This window comes from Cupressus sempervirens, chromosome 1 (assembly GCF_028749045.1).
Source record: "Cupressus sempervirens isolate cs-2001-9-10 chromosome 1, ASM2874904v1, whole genome shotgun sequence".
NCBI classification, from domain to species: domain Eukaryota; kingdom Viridiplantae; phylum Streptophyta; class Pinopsida; order Cupressales; family Cupressaceae; genus Cupressus; species Cupressus sempervirens.
The window spans coordinates 417,144,922-417,172,565 of record NC_143118.1 but is presented as its reverse complement, the minus strand read 5'-3'; positions in this window follow the sequence as shown (position 1 = coordinate 417,172,565).

Below are 27,644 nucleotides of genomic sequence, written 5' to 3'. Positions count from 1 at the left end.
AATGTTGGGAGTGGCTTAGAGCTAAATTGGAGTGGTTCTCGCCATTTCCTCAATGATTCTAGAACCTTCTTAGAAGTTGGCCTTCTAATTTAGGTAGCAGAGTTTATAACAAGATGTGGAATATTTGTCCATCAATTGTAGCATGGGAAATCTAGAAGGAGAGAAACAAATGCATCTTCCATGATTTGGAACTTAAATTTGAGGAGTTGATCCTTAAAATTGAGGCTAGCATCGTGGAGGTTACTAATTCGCATCTAAGAAAATGCACAAAAGAAGAAGGTTCCTTCTCTCAATGGGATGGCTCTATGAAAAAAATTTGGGCCAATTTAATTAACCCCACTCTTGTATATTTAAAAGAATGTAAAGTAGATAGAGCTAATTACAAATGGCCCCCACCTCCAAAGGGCTAGTTCAAACTCAACTTCGACAGGGCTGACCGAGATTATCCTGGCATAGTAGGTATAGGATGTATTATAAAAAATGACTTAGGTTAGTGGATCAGAAAAAGGGCTATGGCCATCAAGCGTAGCTCTAACAATTTGGCTGACTTAGAGGTGTTAAAGATAGGGTTACTGCTATTCCATGAGATCAAAGTGTCTAAAGGAGTTATTAAAGGTGATTCTCAGATCATCCTGAATGCAATTAGGAAATGCTCCACTCCCAACTCGATCCTCAACTCTAGACTTGGAGATGTCCTAGTCCTTCTAGATGGTTTTAAGGAAAATATTATTAATCATATTTATCATGAAGGTAATTACAAAGAAAATTTTCTTTCAAACAAAGCTGCGGACAGTCATAACATACATTTAGTTAGAGATTTGATTTTATCCAAAGTTTAGTAGTCCTAGGGACTATTTAGTTTCACCTTAGTAATATGCCATATTAGTATATTTGATGTTTAGACTATTAGTATTTGTTGGAATCAAGTATGGTATTAAGTATGGAATTAAGTATACTTTAAAAGAATTCATTTGATAATGGTCAAGGCATTATTTTGGTGCCCTCAATTTCCCTCAGAGTATGGGTCTATAATTAATGAAAAGTTTTAATGAGATCATATCATGATGGTGTCTAGGCTATCTCCTATTCTTCCTATCATTTTCCCTATGATCGAGTTGTATGAAGGAGTCATTTCTTAGGTTTATTTTGTCTCCATCTAGATCATTATGAGTTTTGTCTTTTATTGAAGGTGTCATTATCAAAAGATTAATCTCTCACCATCTATGGTAATGGAGACCAATGTGATAGTTTTGCACACCAAGGAAGCTTTTACTATGACATTTTGGGGCAATGTAACCCTAGAGTGATGGAACAAAATTTTAAACCCTTTAGATGACATGTCAAGAATTGTAGTAGGCAAGGTGATTGGAAGAGGGATCTTCAATTACATGTATACTTGGTAGATGAATAGTAGTATCATAAGGTCATTTATAGGTTGCTTAGCAAGAACCAAGGTGAACCATGACAATATGATCCAGCTCTATTGCGATTTTTTTCCAACCTAGTTGGAGAAAGGGTTGGAGTAGGTAGTGAGGAACATAGATAGTAAATTATGTATCCCACTGCCTGAGTGATACATGGTGCATCCTCTAGGATCCTCTGAGTTGGACATGACCTATCAATAAACTTCCCTTATCATCTGAGAGAGCCTCAATTTTTATACTCAATGGCCAAAAATGGAGGTGAGCATCAGGTTTCTCCTACACTGGAGGGGCATTGTGATTGAAGCCAGTAGAGATTGGCTCACAAATTACCTCAAAATCTTTAATTCGTACTTCCATCTAATGTTTTCATTCAAGAATCTCAAGGCCCTAATATTTTGTATGCCTAATGCCAACAAGACTAGCAAGTTCAAGGAAAATTTTGAACTCCCTCCCAACTTCTAGATTGAAAACCCTAATGATACCTTAGAGGTGATGATGGTGTTCCCAAAGGAGGATTATATGTAATTGGTATAGTCTTGTTAATAGCTTTTGGTCTCTTGGTCTCTTTTCTATTTTGGATGTATATCATCTCTGGTCTATGTTTTCCTTGATGTTGATAGTGCTTTGTTCCCAATGACATGTTTTCCATTTCTAGCATGATACTTATCTAATATGTATTGGATACTTAATATTAATGGAATATGCATTATAGTTGTTTGCTGGAAGTTGTTTGTATTTGGTTTTATGGTTTCTAAGTTCTATAATTCATTTATGATGTCAACTCATTAGTAGTAATCTTATTGTTGTATAGTTTTTTAAAGTAGGGTGGCTTATTTATATTGTTCTCCAATAATTCTAAATCTATTTCATTGTTAAATCCATATGATTGTTTATAGGCTTATATGAATTTGGAGAAAATCTTGTTCTATTCTTTTTGTTTTGTTAGATTTATGCGAGATATTGACATGGTTAATCTCTAGATACATAGTTAATTTACATTTGGTTCTCAACTTGATGGCCTAGTACTAGACTATTTGCCTTGGTGGATCCCCTATTTTTCATTTTTTTCTAATTAGATGCATTTTTGTTATTTTCTCTATGGATAGATCCTTTATTTGGATCTAGAAGATATCACTCCATCCATTACTTTAGAAAGTATGTATTTTTGGAGATCTATCTCAATTTATTATAGAATCTTTGCATAATTTTTCAAGGTTGAGATTTACATTTAAAGTGTGTGTTTATGCCCTTCAAATTTGATTAGGAGCTTCCATATTGGGATTTAGAGAATCTTATCACTACATCATAGTAATGGTGACTGGGTAGTTTGGTTTGGGAGTATCCTCAATTATACTCCTTTAATCCTCATAGTTGATAGTTGATATGATTAAGCTCTCATAATGCTAGTTTCTCTTTTTTTCTAGTTTGCATTCATGTACCATGTGTCTTTACTAGGTTCTTGAATTTGTTCATTTATATTTTCAGCATTTATGTAATTAGTTTAGTGATATTATACTTTTGTCTCCTATGATTTATGTAATATGATGTTTGTTTTGTTAAGGAATTAGGATTTTGGCTCTCATCCTAATTATTTAAGTTCAATTTTGTTCTAAACTTTTTTGAATAAAGAATAATTCCTAAGGAAAGCCAAAATGATAGATATTCTCTAATTTGGTTTTTATTGAATACTAATGTTCAATTGAGGAGTTATTTTAGAGTTAGGGTGGATCACTGAAGAAGAGCACCTACATAAGGGAAACATTATCTTCCAAAGTAGATAGAGCACAACTAACTCTTTGAATTATAAATAGGATATATATGTACATAAGGGTTTTATTCCCTCATATTTTATAAATTTTTAATGAGTTCACTAGGGTATGTCATTTTTAATTTGTATAATATAGGACTTTTGTCCTGGGCAAGACTGGAGGTTTTCTTCTTCGTCCTTTCCTACCAGTACCCGTTTGAATGGAGTAATGCTTTTGTAATTTTTTTCAAGTTTAATAAAATCTATCAAGGCCTTGGCCATTTATTGATTAAAAAAAAAATTAATACAAAAAATATAATATTTTAGTCAAAATCAAATAATTAGTTTGATATTTGATAATTTATGAGTGAAAATATGAATTATTTGATTAAGGAAAATATCATTTGATTTAAAATTAAAAAAATTATTTAGATAATAATTTTATTAACAAAAAATATATATTATTAATTTTAATTTTTTATAAGGCAATAGTCTTCAACACAATGGTAAATTGTGAGTTTCATATGTGGGAGGTCTTGGTTTGAATCTACAACTTAATAAATTATAATAATAATTCATCAAAGAACATAATAATAAATCTTTATTTGTGTGCTTAGGTTTTATAGCTGAATATAAAAAAGAAAATTTATTTATTTTTCATTTTTATTTATTTATTTATTTTTGATAGGTAAATAGTCGAAGTCTAGGTTATTTATTATTATTAAGAAGATTAATTATTATTATGTGTTGATTGCAAGTAGATTCAAACCCAAGACCTCTCTAATGAGAGGCTCACAATTTACCAATGCATTGTAGGATCTTGCCTGTAATAAAATTTATAATTATAATATATGCTTATTTAAGAATATTATGCTTATTTGTGTAAAGTATAAATTTGTATGTTTTATAGGTAAATAAAAAAGTTAAAATTTGCACATATGTATATTAATAATATTATAATTAAATATGAATTATTATAATTTTGAAAGTTGTATATTGACATTGTGAACAAATAATTATAATATAAAATATTTTTCTCACACCAATGAAAAATAATTGTGATGATATTATAAAAAAATAAAATAAAAATAGATGGAGATAGATTTGTTTAAATAGATATATAGCCTATAGAAAATACTAATTATTAGAAAGCCTTTTTCAATCAAAATGTGTATCTTAATTATAATTTTAAATTTAGATTTTTTATAATTTTCAATTTTGCAAAGTGGTTTCTTTTATGTACAAGATATTGTTCAACACATCAAATGACAAAGTAATGTAGCTGGAATACCTAGTTGATGTTAATGGGACTATGTTATGTTATGATACTTGGGAAAAGCTTTTATTGACACATTCTTCACAACAATAAACTATTACGAAGAATATTCCTCTATTTAGGTATTCAAAAACAAACTATCTATGAAACTTCATAGCATAAACAATTTTTCTATGAACAAATCAAGCAACTATAATGAATTTGGGAATGAAATATAAGAACATCTTATATACACATTATTTTGTAATCCTTTAGTGCAAAAGCCTTTTCTTTATGATTTAAAGTCTTTCCTTCATGGCATTCAGGAGTCATTGCTAAAAAGTAGGGAATAGGTGGTATTGAGAAAAAAATTGTTTCTAGTAAAAGAGTTATTTTTGATGTAGACTAGTGCCCTCTTTGTTTTGCTGATGACTCTTTACACCTTTAGAAAATTGATTCTTGTTTCCATACAGAATAAGAACATAGTAAATATAAAATCAAAGATCCACTCAGCCTAAAATGGTGAAGATTCATTTCTTCTCAAAATGTCTAAATCTCTCTCATATTTTCCTTCTTCCTCTATCCATGTTTTGTACAAGGCATTGGGTTTAAGAATTGGAGATCATAACCTGAAATGGCTTCTGAAGATGATGCCTCTCTCTATTTCTTTGCAATAGTAGAGAAATAAAAAACATCAAAGCAACATTCTATTTCAATAGGTGAACCAATTCAAGAGAAAATATTTAATAGAACTAAGCCCTGCAAATGTATCATGAGTGGCCTAGGTGGGAGACATAGATTTGAATTCAAATTCAAATGTAACTACCAACTTTAAATTATGAATGAAGTGTGATAACTAGATGGTGTAGAAGTTGCAGTGATCAAGACTATTAAATGTCAGACAAGGGAAACTACAAACAAAACTAATGCAAAAGAGAAAAGTGTTGTGGAATAAGTGGTCTCACATTGTACGACACACTTGAAGCCAAATATTTGAGTGTGTCAATTAAGGCTAGTCTATTTTGACCGAGGGTTGATGAAATTTCTACATGGTATTAGAGCTATTTAGCCCAACATCCTTATGTGTTTGGGTATTTTGTCTTTTTTTGGGTATTGAAGTGTGTTGTGTAGGAGACATGGCTAGAGATGAAGGAAAGAGTTGGCAGCAACCTCCATCCTTTAATGAAAAAAATTATGAAACTTGGGAAAAGAAGATGAAAACCATTATGGTTGCAAATGACTTGTGGGAGTTTGTGGATAATGGGTTCAATGATGTAACCAAGAAAACATAATATGCTACTCTGACAAAAAATAAAAAGACTCAGATAATGAGTCAAGAAGGAAGGATGCAAAAATGTTAAGCTTGCTCGAGGTAGCCATGTCAGAGGCAATTTTTCCCAAGGAAAAATTTGCTAATTATTCAAAGGAACAATGGGATATCCTTGAGAAAAATTTCAAAGGGATTGCTAAAGTCTATGTAGTGAAACTACATATTATTTGAAGGGATTTTGAGAACCTTCAAATGAAGGATAATGAGTACATTGCAGACTTTAGCTCAAGGATATCTAGTTTGATAAACTAGTTGAAGTCAAATGGAGAAGATTATGAGTAGAGAATAGTGGAAATGATATTGAGAAGTCTTCCTCCAAAGAATGATAATCTTCTAATGATCAGTGAAGAGGCAAAGGACCTTACTACTTTGACAATGAATGAGTTGATGGGTACTCTCTAAACTCATCAGCACTGGATCAATAGATCAAAAATTTCTTCCCAAGAGAAAGCTTTTAAAGCTTAGGCCAATGCAAGAAGCAGGGGGAGAGGAAGAAATGGCTCTGATAGAGGCTCTAGAGGTAGAGGTCATGGAAACTTTGGAAAAAGAAATGCTAGAGGACAAAGCTTAGGACAAGCATGTAGCTAAGCTAGAGCAAGCAACTCTCAAAATGGCTCTAGAAGAGACAACAAAAGTTATAGCTCAAATAAGAAAAATGTGGAGTGTTATTACTATTAAAAATTTGGCATTATGAAAGTGAATGCTTAAAAAAAGCAAGGTAATCAATCAAGGCAAAGTGAAAATTTTGCTAATGTTAATGTGGGTGAAGCAAACAATCCGACAACCTTCATTATTTGCAACATTGGTGAAGAAGGTAACCCTGAGGTATGGTAGTTGGACAATGGTTGCAGCAACCACATGAGTGGTAATAAAAACTTATTTTCATTTATTGATAAGAATTTCAAATCTAAAATCAAAATGGGAAACAATGGAACCATTCCTATTATAGGCAAAGGATCTATTATAGTCTACACCAAACAAGGTGAGAAGAGAGAGATTCAAAATGTTAATTTTTCCCTGGGCATGAAGCAATAATTGATTAGTGTTCGAAAATTCATTCAAATTAATGGTTAAAAAGTGTTGATGGAAAATGAAAAGTGTGTCATGCATGACAAAGATGGGAGCAAGAATATTCTTGCAGCAGTCCAAATAACAAGGAACCAAATGTTCCACTTGAGGATAGAGCCATATTTCTCTTCTAAAGTTGTTGTTGCATTGAGCACAACTATGTACATTCAATAATACATCAACAATAAACTCTAAAGAGTTTGACTAAACACCCCTCCAAGCTATAGCATCTTAGGTATGGATAACTTGGTTATGTTGGTTTAAATTTATTGTCCAAGAAAATAATGGTCGATGGTTTGCCTAATATTGTAGAGTCACGTGACAAGTATGAGACTTGTATTTTGGATAAGCAACATAGGCTCCCCTTTAATTCTAGGAACTCTATAAAGGCAAGCCCAACATTAGAGCTGATGCATACTAATTTTGTTGGCTCAATGCAAACCACTTCTATGGGGGAAGTACATTTTTTATGACATTCATAGATTATTTCAGCCGAAAGACATGGTTGTATTTTTTGAAAAATAAATCTAATGCATTTGATAAGTGTGTAGAATTTAAAGCTTAGGATTAAAAGGAATGTGGAGATTATTTAAAAGTCCTAAAGTTAGATAAAGTAGGGGATTATACCTCTAGTTCTTTTGTGAACTTTTGTAGGAAAAATGACATGAAGAAGGAGCATACAACCATCTATACTCTACAACAAAATCGAGTAGCTGAGAGGAAGAATAGGACCATTGGTGAGATGATAAGGAGCATGATGAAAGAAAGGGGACTTCAAATTAAATATTTGGGAAAGGTTGTAGCAACAACAATATATTTGATAAATAGGTGTCTAATAAAGGAAATCCCTAGCAAGATTCCTCTCGAGGCACAAACAAGACATAGATGGATGGTTGAGCACTGGAGGGTGTTTGGGTCTGTAGCTTATGCACACATGCCAAAGGAACAAGGAGAAAACATGGATGACAAGGGTGTGAAGTGCATCTTCACTAGTTATAGTTTAGAATCAAAGGCATAGAAATTTTATGACCCTATCACCAAGAACATCATCATTTCAAGAGATGTAGAGTTAATTGAAAACCACTCATAGGATGGCTTGGTGGATAAACTAGTGAGTACTTAAAGTAAAGTACCAATAATTGATGAAGAATATGAAGCTGGTGATTAGCATGATGAAGCAACAACAAATGTCAATAGTTCTAAATAGTTTTGGATTGCTCTTGGTAGAAGCAAGCAAAAAGGAAAGCAACCACAAATATGAAGAGAATTAGCTCTGAGTAGCTCTATAAAGCTTTGGGTTGGTGTGAAAAAGGTACAAAATAGTAGCAACAATAGTAGTAGAAAAATTTTAGACCCCACTATCACCTCCCTATTCCCAAGAAAGACCAAGAGTCTAAGGGAGATTTACCAAGATGAAAGGTATGATGAAGAGCTTGATGAGAGTGTTAAATTTGCATTATTTTCTCATACCTTGAGGAAGTTGTGAAAGAAAAGAAATGGTGTAAGGCCATGGATGAGGAAATAGATTCAATAGAGAGAAATGAGACATGGGAGCTAACTAATTTGTCTCCCAATAAACAAGTTATTGGAGTTAAATGGGTCTATAAGACCAAATGCAATGCTGATGAAAAAATAGATAGACATAAGGCATGATTAGTGGTCAAGGGGTACAAACAAAAATTTGGTAGAGATTATGATAAGACTTATTCCCTAGTTGCAAGATTGTAAACCATGCATGATGTTATTGTAATTCTAGTTGAGTATAAATGGAAGTTGTTTCGAATGGATGTGAAGTCTACCTTCTTGAATGGAGTGTTGAAAGAAGAGATTTATGTGGAGCAACCACCTAGCTATGATGTTTAAAACATGAAGAACATAAGGTGTATAGGTTAGAAAGAGCTCTTTATGGGTTGAAACAAGCTCCAGAAGCATGGTATAGTGGGATTGACTTATATTTGGTGAGCAATGGCTTTAGTAAAAGTGATGAAAATGATAATTTCCAAATTGATGATTTCAAAGAAGCCATGAAGAGTGAGTTTGATATGATAGATTTGGGTTTCTTGAAGTACTTTCTAGGCATAGGAGTTAAAAAATTTATCTCTCAAGAAAAATATGCAAATCACTTCTTGAAGAGATTTAAAATAAAAAATAGAAAGTCAACCCCAACACTAACAACCCTAGGACTGAAGTTGAGCAAGGAAGATTGTAGTGGAAATGTGAGTCCAACATCATATAAAAATATGGTTGGAAGCTTGATATATTTGACTGTAACTTAACCTGATATAATGCATGTAGTAAGTTTGATTTCCAAATTTATGGAAACTCTAAAGGATTTTCATTGGCAAGCGAGAAAGAGGACCCTAATGTATGTGAATGGCACCAAATGATTTAGTATTTCGTATATTACAATAAATAACTTTGGGCTGGTTGGTTATATAGATAGTGATTGGGCAAGAAGTTTGGATGATCGAAAAACTACTTCTAGTTTTCTATTTCATATGGATTAGTGTACAATTTCATGGACATCCAAGAAGAAAGAAATATTTTCTCACTTTATAGCACAGGTTGAATACATTGTGCAAAATGCAACCTCATGTCAAACTATTTAGCTAAGAAGAATCTTGGTAGATTTGAAAGAAAAATAAGAGGATGAAACTACAATCTATTGTGACTGTATTTCCTTAATAATATTGTCAAAAAATCCAATCTTTCATGGAAGAAGCAAAAAACATTGAAATAAGGTATCATTTTATTAGAGAGCTAGTTGATAATGGTGAAATTAAGATTGAGTATTGTAAGTTTGAGCAACAACTAGCAAACATATTTAGTAAGCCATTAAACATAGCAAGTTTTGTGCCTTAAGAAGATGTATAGGCATAGTCCATTTGGATCAGAAATAATCCTTGTATTATTGGCTCAAGACAAAGGGGGAGTGTTGGAATTTACTTGGTTTGTCCCCAGAGCCTATCATTGACCTACATATCAGAAGTTGAGTTCCACATGTCTCCTATGACATTGAAACTCCAACAAAGACATTAAACATGGTAGGTAAGTTTGAATTCAAAAATGAGAGGGAGGCTTTTTGTGTGGACAACAAGAGAAAAAAGCGAGGAATTTTTAATTCATTATAATAGATCCTAAACATTTTGAGTGATTCAGAATCGTTTAGTAGAGTAGTAGTAACAAAAGGTTGTATCAAAGTACAATAGCACAAGTGAATGATTTTTAAACTTTTGTGAAAGTGAATGTTTATCCTATATGAGTAGTGATTGCTCTATGCTTATTGTATGCAACCATAAATTTTTGTAAGTTTATTTTATTATTTAGATTTTTTTTTTATGGGTTTGTAGTTTTATTCTCCAAATTTGTAATAGTTTGATTCAATTAATAGAAATCAAGCAAGCAAGTAGACTTGTCCATCTCCACTGTAATTTTTAATTCATTCTAATAGATCCTAAACATTCTGAGTGATTCAAAATAGTTTAGTAGAGTAGCAGCAGAGAAATGTTGTATTAGACATTAGAGTGCAATGGCACAAGTGAATGATTTTCTAAGTTTTGTGAAAGTGAATGTTTATTTTGCACGAGTAGTGATTGCTCTAGACTTATTGTATGTAACAAAACATTGTTGTAAGTTTCTTTATTATTTAAATTATTTTTATTTTATGGGTTTGTAGTTTTATTCTCTAGATTTTTGATTGTTTGATTCAATTAATAGAAATCAAGCAACCAAGTAGACTTGTTTGATCTCCATTTTTTTATTATGTTGTGCATTTAGTAGCTTGGTAAAGCCAAGAAGGAAATTTCTTGTTTGTGTGTTTCTTGGAACACTTTTTTTGCTTCTTGTGTGGGTTAATACCTTGCTCATTCTTTTTCTTAGGTTGGAACTTTGCCATGTAACTCGGTCCCTATTGATTGAATGAATCTTGTTACCTTTACCTAGCTTCCCCTTTTTGACTAAGTGGCTTAGTCTTAACTCTTGTCAAGTTTCTTTCTATTGACTAAGTGACTCAGTCTCTTGTGTTTTTGACCAACTTAGTTGTTTTTGTCTCTGCTTCATCCACTATGTTGCTGAAATTTCTACAGACTAGAGAAGGTGGAGAAACTCCTCAAGGCATGGAAAATTTAGATTTAAATATTTTTTAAAGGCTACATGATTCAAGGGCTTGGAATAAAATAGTTCCAAGTTATAATATATATAGAGTATGCAAGAAAATCCAAAGCCACAATGGTGTACTCAATCTAGAGGACTTGTGCATGTGCTTGGGAGACATAATTGTTGATTGCATGGAACAAATATCAAGCACAATCACAAGGAGCTTTATGGAATGGATAGTAGAACACAAGACTAAAAAAATGTGGGAGGCTTTCCACATTGCTGGTGAGTGTAAGCAAGTTATGCAAAACTATGGATCACAACACAAATGGAAGATTTCAAAGCAAACAAATTGAAAATTTGTACTAAGGACATTTGAATTTTTTTTATTTCACTCCTTTTGTTACATGTGCTATAATCTAACAAATTTTATCAAAATTTATTGTACTTATGATCTATCATATGTTTGCAATGATGTTTATAAAGTATACTATGTATTATGGTATATATTTATTTAGTGCCTATAATCTTTTTTGGCATAAAAAGTGATCAGCTGTATACATAAATATGTAATGGAGCAACTGATAGACAAAAAATTGTGTTTTTCTATCTGATTTAGCTTAAGGAAGTAGTTATCTTATATCATAATTTTCAAGGTATATTCCTATGTATAGTTAAGGGAATTTAAAGAGATAGATGTTGAAGTAAAAAATTATTGAGGTAGGGAATGATGTCACAATAGATTTGATTATGTCCACAATGTCATTACTTTGGATTTCTTTGCAAGGATTTATAGAATATTTCTGAAGTCATATTTCAAAATATATATTGTCTAATATTTGTTTTCTTTATTTTCAAAAAAATAATATTTTTGATATTTTGGCTTGTACTTTTCATATGAGACTCTTAAGACTACTTCATAAGGAACATAGCATATGTACTTTTTCATGATTTTTGTTGGGCATCATAAATGAGTTGTACCAATTTTTATTTGGTGGCTTGAGAATTTTATTGCCTCCTCTAGGAGTCTAGAAGATTGCAGTTATCATTGACTTAGAGTTACTCTACACAAATTATGTTATTCATTTCTTCCTATTAAAGTAGTTAATAAAAATGAAAAAAAAGAGAAAGTATATCATTCCATTATTTAAAAGAGAAGATAGACCAATAAAAGGATCAACAACAAAGTCATAACACCATGGCTGACCATGTCTAGAGAGTTAATCATATGAGATATTACATGTTTTCAAAATATCAAAGTATTGTAACTAGAAGATTATAGAAAGGAAAAAAATACTAAAATCAATTTGTCCCAAGGACCAAAAACACTTTTACTGCACCCTGTTTTATCACCATCAAATGCTTTGAAGGGTGGATCAATATTACGAGTTATTTGTTTATCCCTACTTGGCTAGGATTTGCCATTCATTTCAACCTTAATTTTCATATACTCCTTTCTAATATCATTATTTTTCTCCTTCAAATTTTTTTTAAGACTATTGAGCTCATCATGAATCAACATTTCTATGTATGTATCAAAAAAGAGTATATTGAACATTCTCCCTATATAAGATCATGGCACCCTTATGAAGAAGAATCAAAATTTGTCTTTGGGTATTTTAATGATAGTGGAGAAATAAAACATGATGTATAAAAAGAAGTGAGTTTAAAATGAAATTTGGCATTATTTTGGAAAACTTCTTCATTCCTTCTCTATCAAAGATATCATAAGACTTCAATAGAGTAAACAAGCCATAATTTACCTAACTTGAATTAAAATCATCAAAATGACTAACAATGACATTGGGTAATTCAAATTAATCCACATAAAATTATTTTTGAGAAAAAAATCAAACCACAAAGACAAACATGGATTCAATGAGTAAGTGTTCAAAGGTGTCACAAGACCTGCATAAGAGTAAAAAACCAAAAGAAAATAGAAAATAGATTTAATACCCATATACAACATTTCCCACCAAAAGTATTTTTAATAAGAGAAGCCATCTAAAATAATCTTTTTGTGAATCAAATGAAGAGTGCCAAAAAAAAGAAAAAGTAAAGAGTAATTTAGAATTTGACCATGTTAGGCCCTAAGAGTGATTGATCTAATTATAAATGATATCATTATCTTTCAACATCTTTTAAATATGTTTAGGAGAAAGGTGTTATAGAGAAGTACCATCTACCCATTTAGCTTTAAGGAGAAATTGTTTACTGTCAAGAATTTTACTTCTAAAAAAGGATCATGTATCTTTATAGATCATATTGTAAGTTTTCTTCTCAAAACTAGATATGTTATTTTAAGCATTTTCCAAGATCTTAATTTATTTTCAAGTAGAATATCACCAATATTTAAAATCTCTTTATTACGTGAAGTCTTCTCAAAGAAACTTTGTGTAAGGGCTAAGTGTTTAATGTTAAGGGGAATTAGATACAAATAGACCTATCAATCACTGAAAGGTAGAAGGGTCATAAATATCCTTTGTGGAACAAAAATACCTTCTCATCTATAACATCATGCATTCTAGATAGAAGAAAACATCTTTGAGCCAAAATAAATAAATATATAAAATCAATGTATCAAAAAATGATATCATAGAGTGAAACATTGTTAAAAGACTTGGCTGTCTTAATCAAATATTTGCCAATATTATTCCTTACCTCAAAAAATAGCATGGTGAGGAATCTCTTTTACTTATTTTGCTAAATATATTGTTGGGAATGATATTGAGCATCAAATCCTTTTTTATAATGAAATTTTCTATCCAGGTGGAAGGGGTTTTGGTGAGTTCTTTTGGAATGGTTCTAATTTTTATAACAATATTTCTATAGATTAGAAAAATATTTGGTATTCCCATATTTATACAATCCTCTAGTGAGGATGCTCTTGGTTTTGGCTCTAAAAAAAATCAAAACTAATTAGGATTTTTCTGAGCGTGATGGATTTAAAGCTTTGCTTCAAGAGTGGGGAAACAAGGCCATAACTACTACTGCAATCTTCTCAAGGTTAGTTTCCTTGATGCTTCGAATCTTAGCGAGATTCTCCTCAATAGCTTCCTATTCATGCTCCTCATCATCTGTATTATCATCATTTGTTTCTTCTCCATCATCATTGTCCTTTTCTTCCTTTTCATCTTCATCATCATCTTTATCACTAACATGAACAACACAATTCTTCTAATGACAATTGCAAATATTCTTCCATTTGGTACTAGCATTCTTTACCACATGTTTAATGTCCTTAATTAGTATCAACAAAGTGTTAAATTTCAAAGTACATCTATGTCATTAAGACTCGACATGAGTTACCTCAAACTATGCTCATATATATTATTTGTAGTGTTTCCATCTAGGCTTGATTCTTTCTATCTGTTCTTTGGGAGTTTGCTATGCAAATTGATCAAGTGAATATTTCCATTTACCTAGCTTAAACATAATCATGTCTTCAACTTATTTCTCCTCTACATTTCTAGTCTCATATGTTAGTGATTTAAAATTTTCCATGCTAGCTTTAGAATCAATCTCTTTTAGTAAAATATGTGATACATCTATCTTTATTCAATAAATCAAAGATAAACTCTCCAAGATAGATGAAGACCTGAAGGCAAGTGCATACTAGTTGTCACTTGACTCGAGCTACAACTCTTCTCATTACATAGAGATCAGATTTTTGACTGATATGCAAGAAAATTACTAAGGGAAGAAGCCAAGATAGGGGCCACACTTGTAGACATACAAGGCATGATTCTTCTAAACATGGATGCATTATAAAAACACATTGCACATGCCAAAACTCTCATCCATGAAAACAACTACTCCATAGCTGATCACATGATGAAATTATTAGCAGAAATTTAGATTGCATTGCATGCAAGCAAGGTGTTACAAGAAAATTGGGACAAGAAAATGTCACTGATTTTAAAGATACATTTTGACTTTTTGTCACATTTTGGCATTACCATGTAGCATACACCTTTGGTATTTACGTCAAAAAGGGGGAGAATATGTGATGATGCAATAAAAGGGGAGAAGATAAGAAGATGACATGTAATATAAAGACATTACATAAATGTATATAACATGTAAAATATGTTGAGTATATATGTATAGGGGAGCATCATAATATTATACATATACATGTACATATATTTAGATAAACATCTCTTACAAAAGAAATTTTGAAAATCCTCTAAAATAGAGTATGTTACTGAATTGAAGACACAAGATGGAGACTAAAGATTATTTTGAACTCTTTGAGAACTCAGTTTTGATAAGTGCTCTTGTCACTAATGAAAAAGGGGGATACTGTTGACATTATAGTGAAGTTTGTTTATTAGTGATAGACACACTTAATCAGATCATTACCAACTACCAAGCTTATCTTGTAGTTTATAGTGTTAACCAAGTAATTTGGGCTCTACCAAGTTCTACTATTGCTACTGGGTTCTAGGAACAATATTCAATTCACACCAAGTAGGATCTATCAATTTGGTGATTATTTGTGTAAATAGAGATTCATAATGTTTATCAAGTTTCTCAGTGCAAACAAAGTTCTCCACTATTTACCAAGTTTATAGCTTCAGTGATGTGATAGCGTTCATTGAGCTATGTAGGGTCAACCATGTGATTCAATTTATATGCTAAGTTTCACAATGTTCACCAAGTCACCAGTGCAAATTGAGTTTAGACTACTTTGAATTGATTAGTATGAGCTAAGCTTTGCATGGTCATTCTGTATGAGGCCAATGATAGGAATCCTTCACAAAATTCCTCTCTTAAAAAGCTAATCTTTTGGGATCAACTCCAAGGTTCCGTATTTCTCTTGCAATGTACCAAAATCTGCCCAGTTGAAGATAAATGTGATTGTTCATGAGAAGGCCTTTGCTGGTTCTATTATGATCTCAGAATCAAGTAAAATCTATATGCCCTCTCAAATTAACACACAATAAGAACAAGGTTTTTGTATATTCTATTTTTCAATAAATGCAATCTAATAGTGTAACTAATATGAGTTCTTATTCTAAGAAGGGCTTAATAAAACACATAACATAACTGAAAGCAAATAACATGAAATTGAAATCCTAACAGGCATAAGCTACAAAAAATAGTGGACTGCGACTTAATATTTTGAAGAAATCAGTAGGAAACCAATGAAAACAAGAGTAGCACCTCCTAGAATCCATTGATGCAATTGTTGGTGAGAAACTTAAACAATGCTATGATATTTCACCCTCCATCAAATTGCAAGGCCATAGAAAGTGCACTCATGTGAGACAAAAAGTTATCCAGGCACAATTTGATGATCTCTTCTCAAGCTAGATATGTTCGCAGAATTCGTAAAACTATAGCAAACACCAAAATTAATAGATCACACAACCAAAAATAATGTAATAAACCTTTGGCTCAATCACAATCTCATTAATATAATTCATAAAATAATGACACATTCAGGCAAGAATCACTACACTCCAAATGTAAGCACCAAAAGCATAATTTTATTGCATAATAATGGTAGCCCTTGTTACATATTACAATGGGGTATTTATAAGAAACCATCTCCTTAATTTGTTTTGAGAGTGAAAGATATTATTAATGCAATAAAATGCTTTTAAACAATAAAACAAACTAAATATATATAATCTAACAATTAATCTAGTGCTTAGAGTGACTCCATCACTATTTTATTCATTAATTGGATGCACAAGCCCTTTACATGTCAAAAACAAAGAAATTATGAGAGAAGAAATAGGAGGAAGCCTTCAATCAAAGTTGGAGTATTTGGAGGTGCCAAAATTAGAAGCTAGTGTTGTAGTAGGCATGTGTTGAAGTCAAGCTATTGTTAGAATGTGTTCTTGATGCATGGAAAGTGCTATTTTTGGAAAATGTAGTTAACTAGTGATGCACCTCTAAATTGCAGAGCTGTGGACCTATGTACCTTGATTAGGTCAAAATCTCAAAATTTTATTGAGCATCAAAATTAAAATTTTGGCATTTGTGTTTTTCTGTTCTTCATCCCAAAGCTATGCTTGCATGTTTTCCCTTGAATTTCTCTATCACCTCAGTAATCCTAGCGGCATCCAGAAGATCTAAAGCTTCATACTTATCTTTTAACTTCTATTTATAGTTGTCTACCTCAATTTGAGTATCAACAAAATCCCCAAGTTTGGTATCCAATTCTAACAAGGCTTCTTCTATCTTGAAAGCTTGTCAGATATCTTCATCATTGGATGCATCCTCCAAGGTCTTCTTAAAATTTTCTACCACTACCTCAACTAACAATAGCTTCTCTCGTTCCTCATCTTCAAAAATGTCCAAGCATGAATCACTATAGAGTTTCTTTCCTTCCAAAATTCTCTCTTGAACTTGGTCCTTGATCTGATGAATCTTCTCATGTAATGTTCCCATTACCTTATTGCTATCCACTATCTTTTCTATCCAATCCTCAATCATATTAAGCTCTTCTGTAGTTTATACATCAATCAAAATGTGGTACCTTTGCCCCTTTATGGCTTGTAGAGTTTGCAAGTCCTTACTCCAAGCCTATACTTCATCCATAATATTGAAGTCCTACTTCAAAATTGCTACAATCTTATTCATGTTCTTCTATGTAGCATGCAATATCTTCACATTCCTTGTGATTATCATTTCATGTTTATCTTCAAGACTTTCTCACCACTCCTAGAAGGCCTTCAAAAATGGATCAAGTTGTACACCTCCCCCTTCTCTAAGTATATTATTCAGAGTATGCTCAGGGTGCTTAGGGTCCAAAGGACCAAAAAATTTAGCTAGATATCCTTCTAGGATCTCAACCTACCTTCAAAGTGTTTAGAGTTCAGCCTCTTCTTGCTCCATATGCCTGAGGACCTCTTTAAATCATCAGTTAGGCTAAATCCTATGTAGGCCTTCCCAACATAACATCCTTCAATTCATAATCTTTGAGGCTAAGGCCTTTCGCATCTTTTCCTTTAGGAGGGAGATCCACTTGCGCAAATAATTCCTATTTTTGTGTGCTTGTGAAAAATTCCAATGGCGCTGCCTCATGTGATGGGAACTTAGGTTTATTCAAGATCTTTGCTATGTCACAAATTTCATCCTCTGAAGCATGGAATTGAGGCTTAGTACTCCCCATTATTTACTTTTGAATCCATCTAGGGATGCGTCATGCTAAGGACCTAGCTCTTGATGATGAACGGGTATGCTCTGCAACTTCCTTTCCCTTGTCACTTTTTCTTGGAGTTATCTCCTATTGTAAGGGCTTCCCTTGTATAGCTTCAATATCTATAGACCCTGTAGTTTGAACCTTAGTGTCTTTGGAAGGTGACTGAGAATATTAAACCATTTGTCCCTCCTTCGACACTTCATCAATCACCATTTGTTCTAGTCACTTCTCTGGGGGCTCCTTGTAATCCTGCTCTTCTTCCAAACTCTGAGGTGGAGTAGTCACCAAGCCCTATTCTACCACTATAACTCATGGTGGAGATGGGGGAGTAAGATCAGCTGCACCCTATGTATCTTGTGGCATCTGCATCCAATCTTTCTATTGAAGTTCACCTATAGGGGTGTCCCTAATCTTATCCCAAATCAATTTTATACCTATGGGCATGAAATCAAAATCTAACATTGAGATAACACCATTGCCCTCTCCACTTTGCTCATCCATCCACTGCTATAATTCATCTTACAAAGAAGAGAGTTCTAAGGCTTCTGCTTGAGTGGATGGCAAGGTACCCATAGCACTCTTTCTCCTTGACAACTTTGTGGCTCTAGCTAGCTGAGTTCTTCCCTATAGGGGTACTTATTCCTCTTCCTTTTTTGATTCTTCTTTATCCTTCTCTTTATCTCCCTCTGGAATGCTTTTAGGAATAGATGGGGAAGGCAAAAATCTTGTATTAATCCTTTGCCTCTTTTTCATCTAAATCATAATCCACTTCTTTTGTTTCTTGGAGGTAGAAGGAGAGGCTGGCTCTTCTGCTTGTGGAGTCTCTCACTCTTCTGGTTGGTCAGACACAATTTGAGGTTCATCATGGACTTGATTAGGTCCAGTATCTTCAGACCATTATGCATTCTATTCTTGTTGTTGCAGAGGTGCCTATTCTGCAGGTTTTTCTACTTGAATCTTCTAAAGGGAGGTCCTCTTCCTTTTGTTCTTTCTATTCCTTTTAGGAGGGTGAAAATATCCAATTGGGTGATCGAGTTGGTACACTATCTCTAGCCTGATAAGGGATTAGGCCACAAAGGTAGGAATCATTACTTTCTTTCCTCTACCTTTTTTTGCATGGGCATCTACATAGAAGATCACTGTATCAGGAATTGAATCAAGTGGAAAAGGTTTCTTGATCAAATCCTTCATCATTTTGGCAACATGCCTTTCTTGATTATTAATATCATCAACCTCCTTCTTGTCAACCTTAGCATTCATAATGGGTCTTTCACCAATTTTGTCTACATTGAACGAGGGTCCAGCAACTCCTTAGAATCCTATTGCCTTATCTCCTCCAGGATGTTCAACTAGAGAGCCTTCTCTTCTAGATATAAAGTCATCCTCCAATAATCCCTTATTGTGACATCATAATTGTTTGTTGCATTCATCTAGTGATCTTCAACATCATCCTCATGGTGAAAATCTTTTCCTGCTAGACTCTCCACTCTCCCAACATGGTCAAAATAGGGCTAGGGAGAGTTGTATTCTTCAAGGGGGTAGTTCTCCCACTCCCACTCGAAGGAAGAAATATCTTTCTTTTACTTCACCTAATATGGTCCAATGACCAATGGCCATGCCCAGCAAGGTATTCGTTGTCTCTTTATCTTTTGATAGGCCTACTCAATTTGTCAGACAATCTCCAATAGTATTAGTTTGTCACTTGGATATCTTGGGAGCTTCTTGGGATTGATGGATGCACCAGCTACCTAAAGATATGTGAACATTTTGAACTGCATGAAGTAGGTTCCAAGAACTATAATCTGTGCTTTGGCTTCATCGAATAACCTCTTCACATAGTCTCCCTCAACAAATCATATGATCGCAAAGATGAACGCATCATTCACAATTCTATATTCTTTGCTCTATGATAAGAGTTTCTTCTTTACTAGCTGGGGGTAGACTATGTATGGCTAGGTATTGGGATCTTGCATACTGCGCCTCTTGTACAAATCAAGATAGTTTGTTGCCCTTGCTGCAAGTAGGTATACCATGTAAGAAGACATATTAAACTTCTTCTTGTTCTTCACCGTCCTCAATTTCTCACACAAGTTTTGACTTAGTGCCTAGTCTAGTGGTATCTTTGGCTATCTAATGGCCTCAATGAAGTTGACCATGAAAGTGCTGAGGTGGCCTGCTGCGGGTAGACTTGTAACTCTACTCAAGAGAATAATAGAGTACCCAATGTCCTCCTTCATGTATCCCCGAGTCATATTAACTTTTCCTATTATCTTTCCCCAAGGAGGCTTCTCAATGAGATAAGAGGATTGAATGATGTCAATCGCTTCCTACTAGTGTTCCCTATACCATCTCTCAGTTGCTTTATATGAGAGTCTAATGCACTGGTCTGCTCTTGGGAGATGGAAGACCCTCTCAATGTTATCAGGTTAGAGGTCCAACACAACTTCTCCTATAACACTCTTGACCACTCTCTCATTACCAACAAAATGTTGTGCCAATGTCATGATTAGTTATGCTAACTATACCAACACTAGATGCAATGCTACATTCACCAACCTAGAATGGATCAATATAGATACCAAGGCTGATCTCTTAGTAGGCTTGTTACAAATTCTTAGGAATTCTCCCAAATCCATGTGTCCCAGGTCAGTGTCTCATATTTTTGCATGGTCATCATGAAATCTTGACTTTAAGGGAATGCCTTGGAATTTAAAAACTACAAGTTTGGGTGCTACTCTAGATGTGGACACCATTTTATCACTTGTATATTGTGAGAAAAAGGTTTATTAGTTCTAGGTAATAAATGCTAGAAATAAAATGTAAAAGCTCTACATTTAAATAAACACAAAGGAAAATAAAATGGAAAATAAAACACTAAATTTGGAAATTTTATTTATTTATTTCTTTTTAATTATTTTTTCAAATTTTATATTGTTTCATTTTATATTTTATATTTTTAAAAATTATATTTATTTTTCTTTTTGTAAAATTTTAATTTTTTTGGTTATTTAAAAATAAAAAACATAAACTAAAGGCATTAGGGTCATGTGGGCATGAGGCACCACAGAGGGACATGGGTGCAAATCATGAGCCACAACAAGGGGCACGAGTTAGGTGGGGTTTTGGCATGCGATGCCAGAGGTCCACAACACATGGCACTAACGAGCATGTAGAGCAGTGCTTGTAGCGCACATAGGCACATGACATGTAGGATTTGAAGGGGCACTAGAGGAATGTTGTGCACACTGTGAGTGGAGGCCTTGAGGGCTGCACACACTGCATGGAGGCCGCATGTGTCACATGGAGGCCTTGTGTGCTATAGCAATACTTTAAAGGGATGTGTGTGTAATATTGTGCATGGAGGTCATGCATTGTACAACTTGAATTTTGAGGGCCATGTGTAAGATCCGAGTGGTGTGGCATGACACCACAAGCACATGCCGCATGGCACCATGGGCATGTGTTGTGTGACACACCACCATGGGCATGCATAGTGTAGCGCTATGCCATGAGTGTGTGTAGGTGCATGCAAGTAAAAAAATGCTTACCTTCTTTGACTGTTGCAAGGAAAAAAAGGAAGAATTAACTGGAATGCGTTAAGATAGAGGTGGGGTTTTATAACCCCTCCATCCATGTAGGGTGCACATTGTGCCTTGGTGTGGGCATGTGATGCACATCTCATGGGCCATGTGCATTGTGTTTTCAAATTATTTTTTTTTAATTTAAATTTTTTTAATTTTTTTAATTTTTTATATTTTTTAATTTTTTTACACTAATAAATTTTTTTCTTGACTCTAGAACTATGAGTTCGGGAGTCAGAATAAAGTAGAGGTTTCCCATTGCTAGTTTGGAATGGGGAATGTGTTGTGAGACCACAACAAATAGCCCCAAAAATAGGAAGAAATGATCAAGGCATTTCTTCATCAGTAAACATTCTTCCAACGTGTATCAAACACCAACTAAACTTTGAACACCTCGTGCATCTTTCTGATCACTTTGCAATCAAAATCTTAGAATTTGAAACCTTCAAGCTCAGTTTTTCATTTGAGTATTCATTCCCTTTGATATCTTAGGATGTAGTCTATCAAAATTTTCTAATAACTCAAAACAATCTTTCAGTCCTCTTGGCTCATTCATTTAGAATATCCAAGAAGGCTATTCCTCAATCACTTGTTTGACTAGAGGAGAGAATTAGTTCAAGGGCTCCTGGTGCGATGCCACATTCTTTTAGCTTTCTAGAAAATTTGAATAATTTCTCCATGTTGTTCAAAATGTTACTTTTGATTAATAAACATTTTGGATACAACATTCTCTACTTTTGAAAACATATCTTTTTGCCATTCTAGATCTTTAGAATCCTTCAATCTTAGCACTATATTTTATTTCTTTCTTTTTTTCTTTTTTTCTTTTTTTTCTTGTATCCTAACTTCACTTACACTGTGCAGTCAAGACATCGGTGTCATTTCTTGGATTTGATCTCTTGTGAACATCCCTTGCATTCCTCTTTTAGAACATTTTAGAAACTCTGACACCAAATAGTGATCTTAGCAACCTTTCAAGAAGACCCCTCTTTTTTGAATTAGTTGGAGTTTGGATCATCCCTCTTCATCTTTGACTTCAATTCAGTAGCACCTAAAAAAATCAAATTTTAAATTTCCAAAGTGTTGAGAATTTGTTGGTCTAGACTTCTAATTTCTAGATTGCAAATCCCCTATTTCCACAAGAAATGTCAGTTGCTCGGTTGGTATAAGATACACAATCATCCAAATGTTTTGACAAAGGAATACCTCTTCCTAAAATTGAAACCAAAGAGTGGTTAGCAAAATCTTGAGAGAAAATCTCAAGTACACCTTAACCCCCAGGACTGACACAACTTTTAAAGGAAACACACAACTGAAAGTAAATAGACAACATGAAAGCAAAAAAACTTGCCAATATAAACACACTTGTAGGATTAAAAAATCTAAGCTAAATGAAGCAATAAAATCTAAATAATTTTTTTTTTCTTTTGTCATTTAGGCTTCAAAATGATGCTTAAGAAACTACCCATTTATGCATAAGGGAAGAAATTCCCCTTGTAAGAAACTGAACCTAAAAGTGTTTTCTTAGAGAATTTCCATGATTTGGTAAGGGCCCATCCACAAGCATTGAAACTTGGTATGGCTACTTGACTTTTCTTTCACCTCATCCCAGAGTAGAACAAGGTTAGAAATCCTAAATGACTTTATTGTGGCTCTCTTGTCAAACCATATTTTCACAATAGTTTGATGTTTATCCATGTGCTCCAACATAACTATCTATTTTTAATCCATCTCTAAAAGATTCATCAATCTAATTTGTACTTTTTCAGCGTCCTCAGCATACCTACTCATGAATTTCAAAACAAGAATCTTGAGATTGAGTGGGAACACTAGTTCTTGTCCATAGATAAGAAAATATGGGGAAGTCTGCAAAGTGTTTTTGACTCTCACTCAATCTTTCCATAAGGCATATTTGAGTTGTGTATGCCAATCCCTCGGGTTCTTCTTCAACAACTATCTTATTACTGTGATCAAGTTCTTGTTTGTAGATTCTACTACCCCATTTCCTTGTGAGTAATAATTCGAAGAGAACTTGATGATGACTTTATTTTCAAATGGCCACTAGGTCAAGAATGCAGATGCAAAACCAAACCTATTATTGTGCACAAGAGAAAATGGCATTTCGAATCTAGTAACAATGTGTTCTTCCAAAATGTTTGTTATCACTTTAGCAGTGCAATTTTTGAATGTCTTAGCTTTTGTCGATTGTGTACAATAATCCATAGCTATGAGAATAAATGCATGTCAAGTTGATGATGGTGGATTGATTGGACCAATAAAATCTAGCCCCCACTTTATGAAGGGGCACACCTTGTATACCAATTGTATTTACATTACCGGGTGTCTCTCTTTATTAGCACTAGTTTGACATATATGGCAAGAACAAACATGTTCAAAAGTGTCTTTGAATATTGAGGGCAAAAAATAACCTGATCTTAAAATCATGTGAGTTTTTGCTTGTACTAAACCATGTCTTGTACCATACTTTTCATGGAAATGTTCTAAGACTTTCTTGGCTTCTTTGCATCCTAAATATTTTAAATAAATCCCTTCATAGTTCCTTTTATACATCTTGTTGTCATGTAACATGTAGGACTCACATTTCATTATAAGGCCCCTATGTTGTGAACAATTCATCCACTTGGGATACTGGTCCTATAGGAGATACTAAACAATATTTTAATACCAAACATTTGTCACCACTCCTTGATTAATGTGAACTTGTGATACAACAAACTTATCCTAATCATCTTCATTTGTTTCATCATCAAACTTGAATTCCTTTTTGTTTCCATCCTAGTTATCAGCTATAACTTTTGATAACCCTTGACCTCTAACTAATCTCGTAGATTGAATTTTGAGATTGAATTCTTGAAGTATGGCAATCCACTTTCCTCTCCTTTTACCAAGTCCATTCTACATCAAAAGCATCTTTACTACTGGATCAAGTACAATTGCATACACCTTACTTCTTAGTATGTAGTGACAAAACTTCTTTACCGCCTTGATTAAAGCAAAGGATTTTTTTATCAAGGTTTGAATAATTCAACTTTACATTCTTCAAGGGGAAACTCATAAAATAAATTGACCTTTCATCCTCCTTTTACTTCTTCTATGTTAGGATCCCTGCACACAAATGTTTAGAAGAAAATGAATAGATCTTAAAAGGTAACTCGTAATCCGGAGTCACCAAAACTAGGGCCATAGAAATGGTAACCTTGATATCTTCTAATGATTTCTTTATCTCAAGCACCCATTCCATCTTAGCCCCCATTTTTGAGTAAATCATTAAGGGGACAAACTATCTCTGCAAATCCACTTATGAATTTTTGCACAAAATGTATCTTTCCAAAGAAAGATTTTAGTTCCTTTTGACTGTGCAAGGGTGCCAACTTCAAAATGGCTTCAACTCTATTAGGATGAATGGAGATTTCAGCTTCAGAAATGACATGTCCAAGGAGCTTTCCATTAGTAACACCAAATGAGTATTTCTTGGGATTGAGAGATATGTTGTATTTAGGACATCTATTGAATACCTATCCTAGATCAGCAATGTGGGTACTTCAATATTTTTAAAAGATAGTCAAGTCATCCATGTAGATGACTATACATCTATTAATCAACCCTTTGAAAGCCTCATCCATCTCTCATTGAAATGTAGCTCTTGAATTAATCAGTTCAAAAGGAATTCTTTTATAGGAAAAAGTTCCTCACTTCATTGTGAAAGCTGTCTTTAGCCTATCTTCTTCATTCATCATCACTTGATTATATCCTAAGTAACCATCTAGGAATTACATCATCTTTAATCCATTTATAGTCTAAAAAACTTCATCAAGCAAGGGCAAAGGATAATTGTCCTTTTGAGATGCTAGATTCAAGTTATGAAATTCAACACAAAGACAAATCTCTCTAGTCTTCTTCTGTACAAGAACCAAATTTTCCACCCATGTGGAATGGCAGATAGGAAATATGATCTTAGCATCCAATAGCTTCTACACTTCTTTCATGATCAGTGGCTCAATTATAAGATTTACCAGTCTTTGTCTCTGTCAGAATGGTTTGGCATCTAGTTTCAACAAGATGTCATGTGTGATAATCTTAGTATCATACGTCTTTAATTCTTCATAGCTCCAAGCAATAAAATCCTTATAATTCATAAGTAATTTGAGCATGTCTTCTCTTTCTTGTTGATTACACATTTTTCCTATTTGTACCATTTTTGGTTCTTCATTAGTACCCAAATTTATGAGTCACATTCTTTAATTCCTTTTTCTTGAGTTTCCTTTCTATTGAGTGTTGATTCATCATGATCAAAGATACATTGAAGTTCAACCATTCATTTTGGAATAGTGTTCATTTTTAGATTAAGAATCCCATCTTCATCTTCAAGGTCATCATCTTCAGGTTTTTCATTTGGTGTATCATCAATTTCTTATCCCTCAAAAAGGTGACTGCACATGATAAACTCAAGTATATGTTGATCATCCTAAAAGACCTAAAAGTTTGTGATATTATCAAGAATCGATGGAACTGCAACCAATTCCACTAAAAATCTTTTCATATTGTTTCTTTCTACTGGTTGTAAAGCACTTGCTGAAATGGCGAGATCATCTACTACCATGTTCTTTCTTCTTGGAATGGATTTGATGTTTAAAGCTTCAAAGTCATCCAATATATCCCATACCCTTTTGTGTAAGCTAGTAGCATTTTATCATTACAAGAGTATATGGATTTTACTTGTTGTATGACTAATTGAGAATCCCCTTCGATTATGAGAGTTGTGATTCCTTTCTCTAGTGCAAAGAGAAGTCCTCAAATTAACACTTCATACTCTATAGCATTATTGGTACATCTAAATTGTAATCAATATGTGGCATAGAAAGACCTACCTTTTGGGTTGACCAATTTAATACCTGCACCTACTCCCAACTTGCACCTGGAACCATCAAAGAGGAGTGTCCAAATCAAATTTTCCTTGGCTTTTTTAAAATTATGCTTATTCAACTTTTCTATCACTTGAGCCTTGAATGACTATTTCTTAGGAATCCATTGTAACTTTCCTTGTGTAGCACTTGATGATTCCACTTCATAATTTGTGGATAGAGGAAGTTTATGTTTTTGTTGTTTATCTTGGATTTTCCCTATCAATTCTTTGATTTCTTCAACCTTAGGTTCAAGATAAATGACTACTGAAGTCCATCCTTTGCCTTTCACATATTGTCCTCTCTTTTGAGCTTCAATCATCCCAAGAGGTGGAGAAGACAAACCTCCATCATCTAAAGAGGTATCACTATATGACACATTTAGATAATTGCTTTCCTCTTCAATCTTTTCAACAAGGTTGGATGAGTTGATCAAATTTTGAATTTCCATGAATTCAACTGTTGAGGTCATTTTATCCTTGTTTTACCTTATGCATGTCAGTAAATTTGCTACTGCTTCTTGACATGATTAGCATTTGAATTATGAATGAATAACTTTGTGTAATGGGCAAAATCCTGGGAGAAGGAGGATATTGGGATTAGCTTCCTCTCCTAAACATTGCAAATTAGTCACCATACTATCTATGAACTATGTCATGGTTTCACTTTTGGATACTAGCACTTTTGGTTCTTGATCTGGATCTTCAGATGCATTGGTTGGAAGCATATCCAATACCATCACCTTGTATGAACCCAAATCTAATTGTAAGAACACTATCTCATTTGGGTTCTACATCTATCTTGATTTTATTGTTCAATCCTTTCCATGGTAACCATAGGTGAGTGAAATTCATTAAAAATCATCCTCTTAGACATTTCATCCATTCTCTACCTAGGAGAAACACACATGTCTTTGGAATTGCCACCACATGTATATCAATAACATCTTGAATATGGGGATTGACTATTAACTTTATCCACACATCTTTCAATACCCCAATAACTTTTACCTCTATTTTATCCAACTATATTACTACTCAATTTGAGGGTTGAGAACTAACTC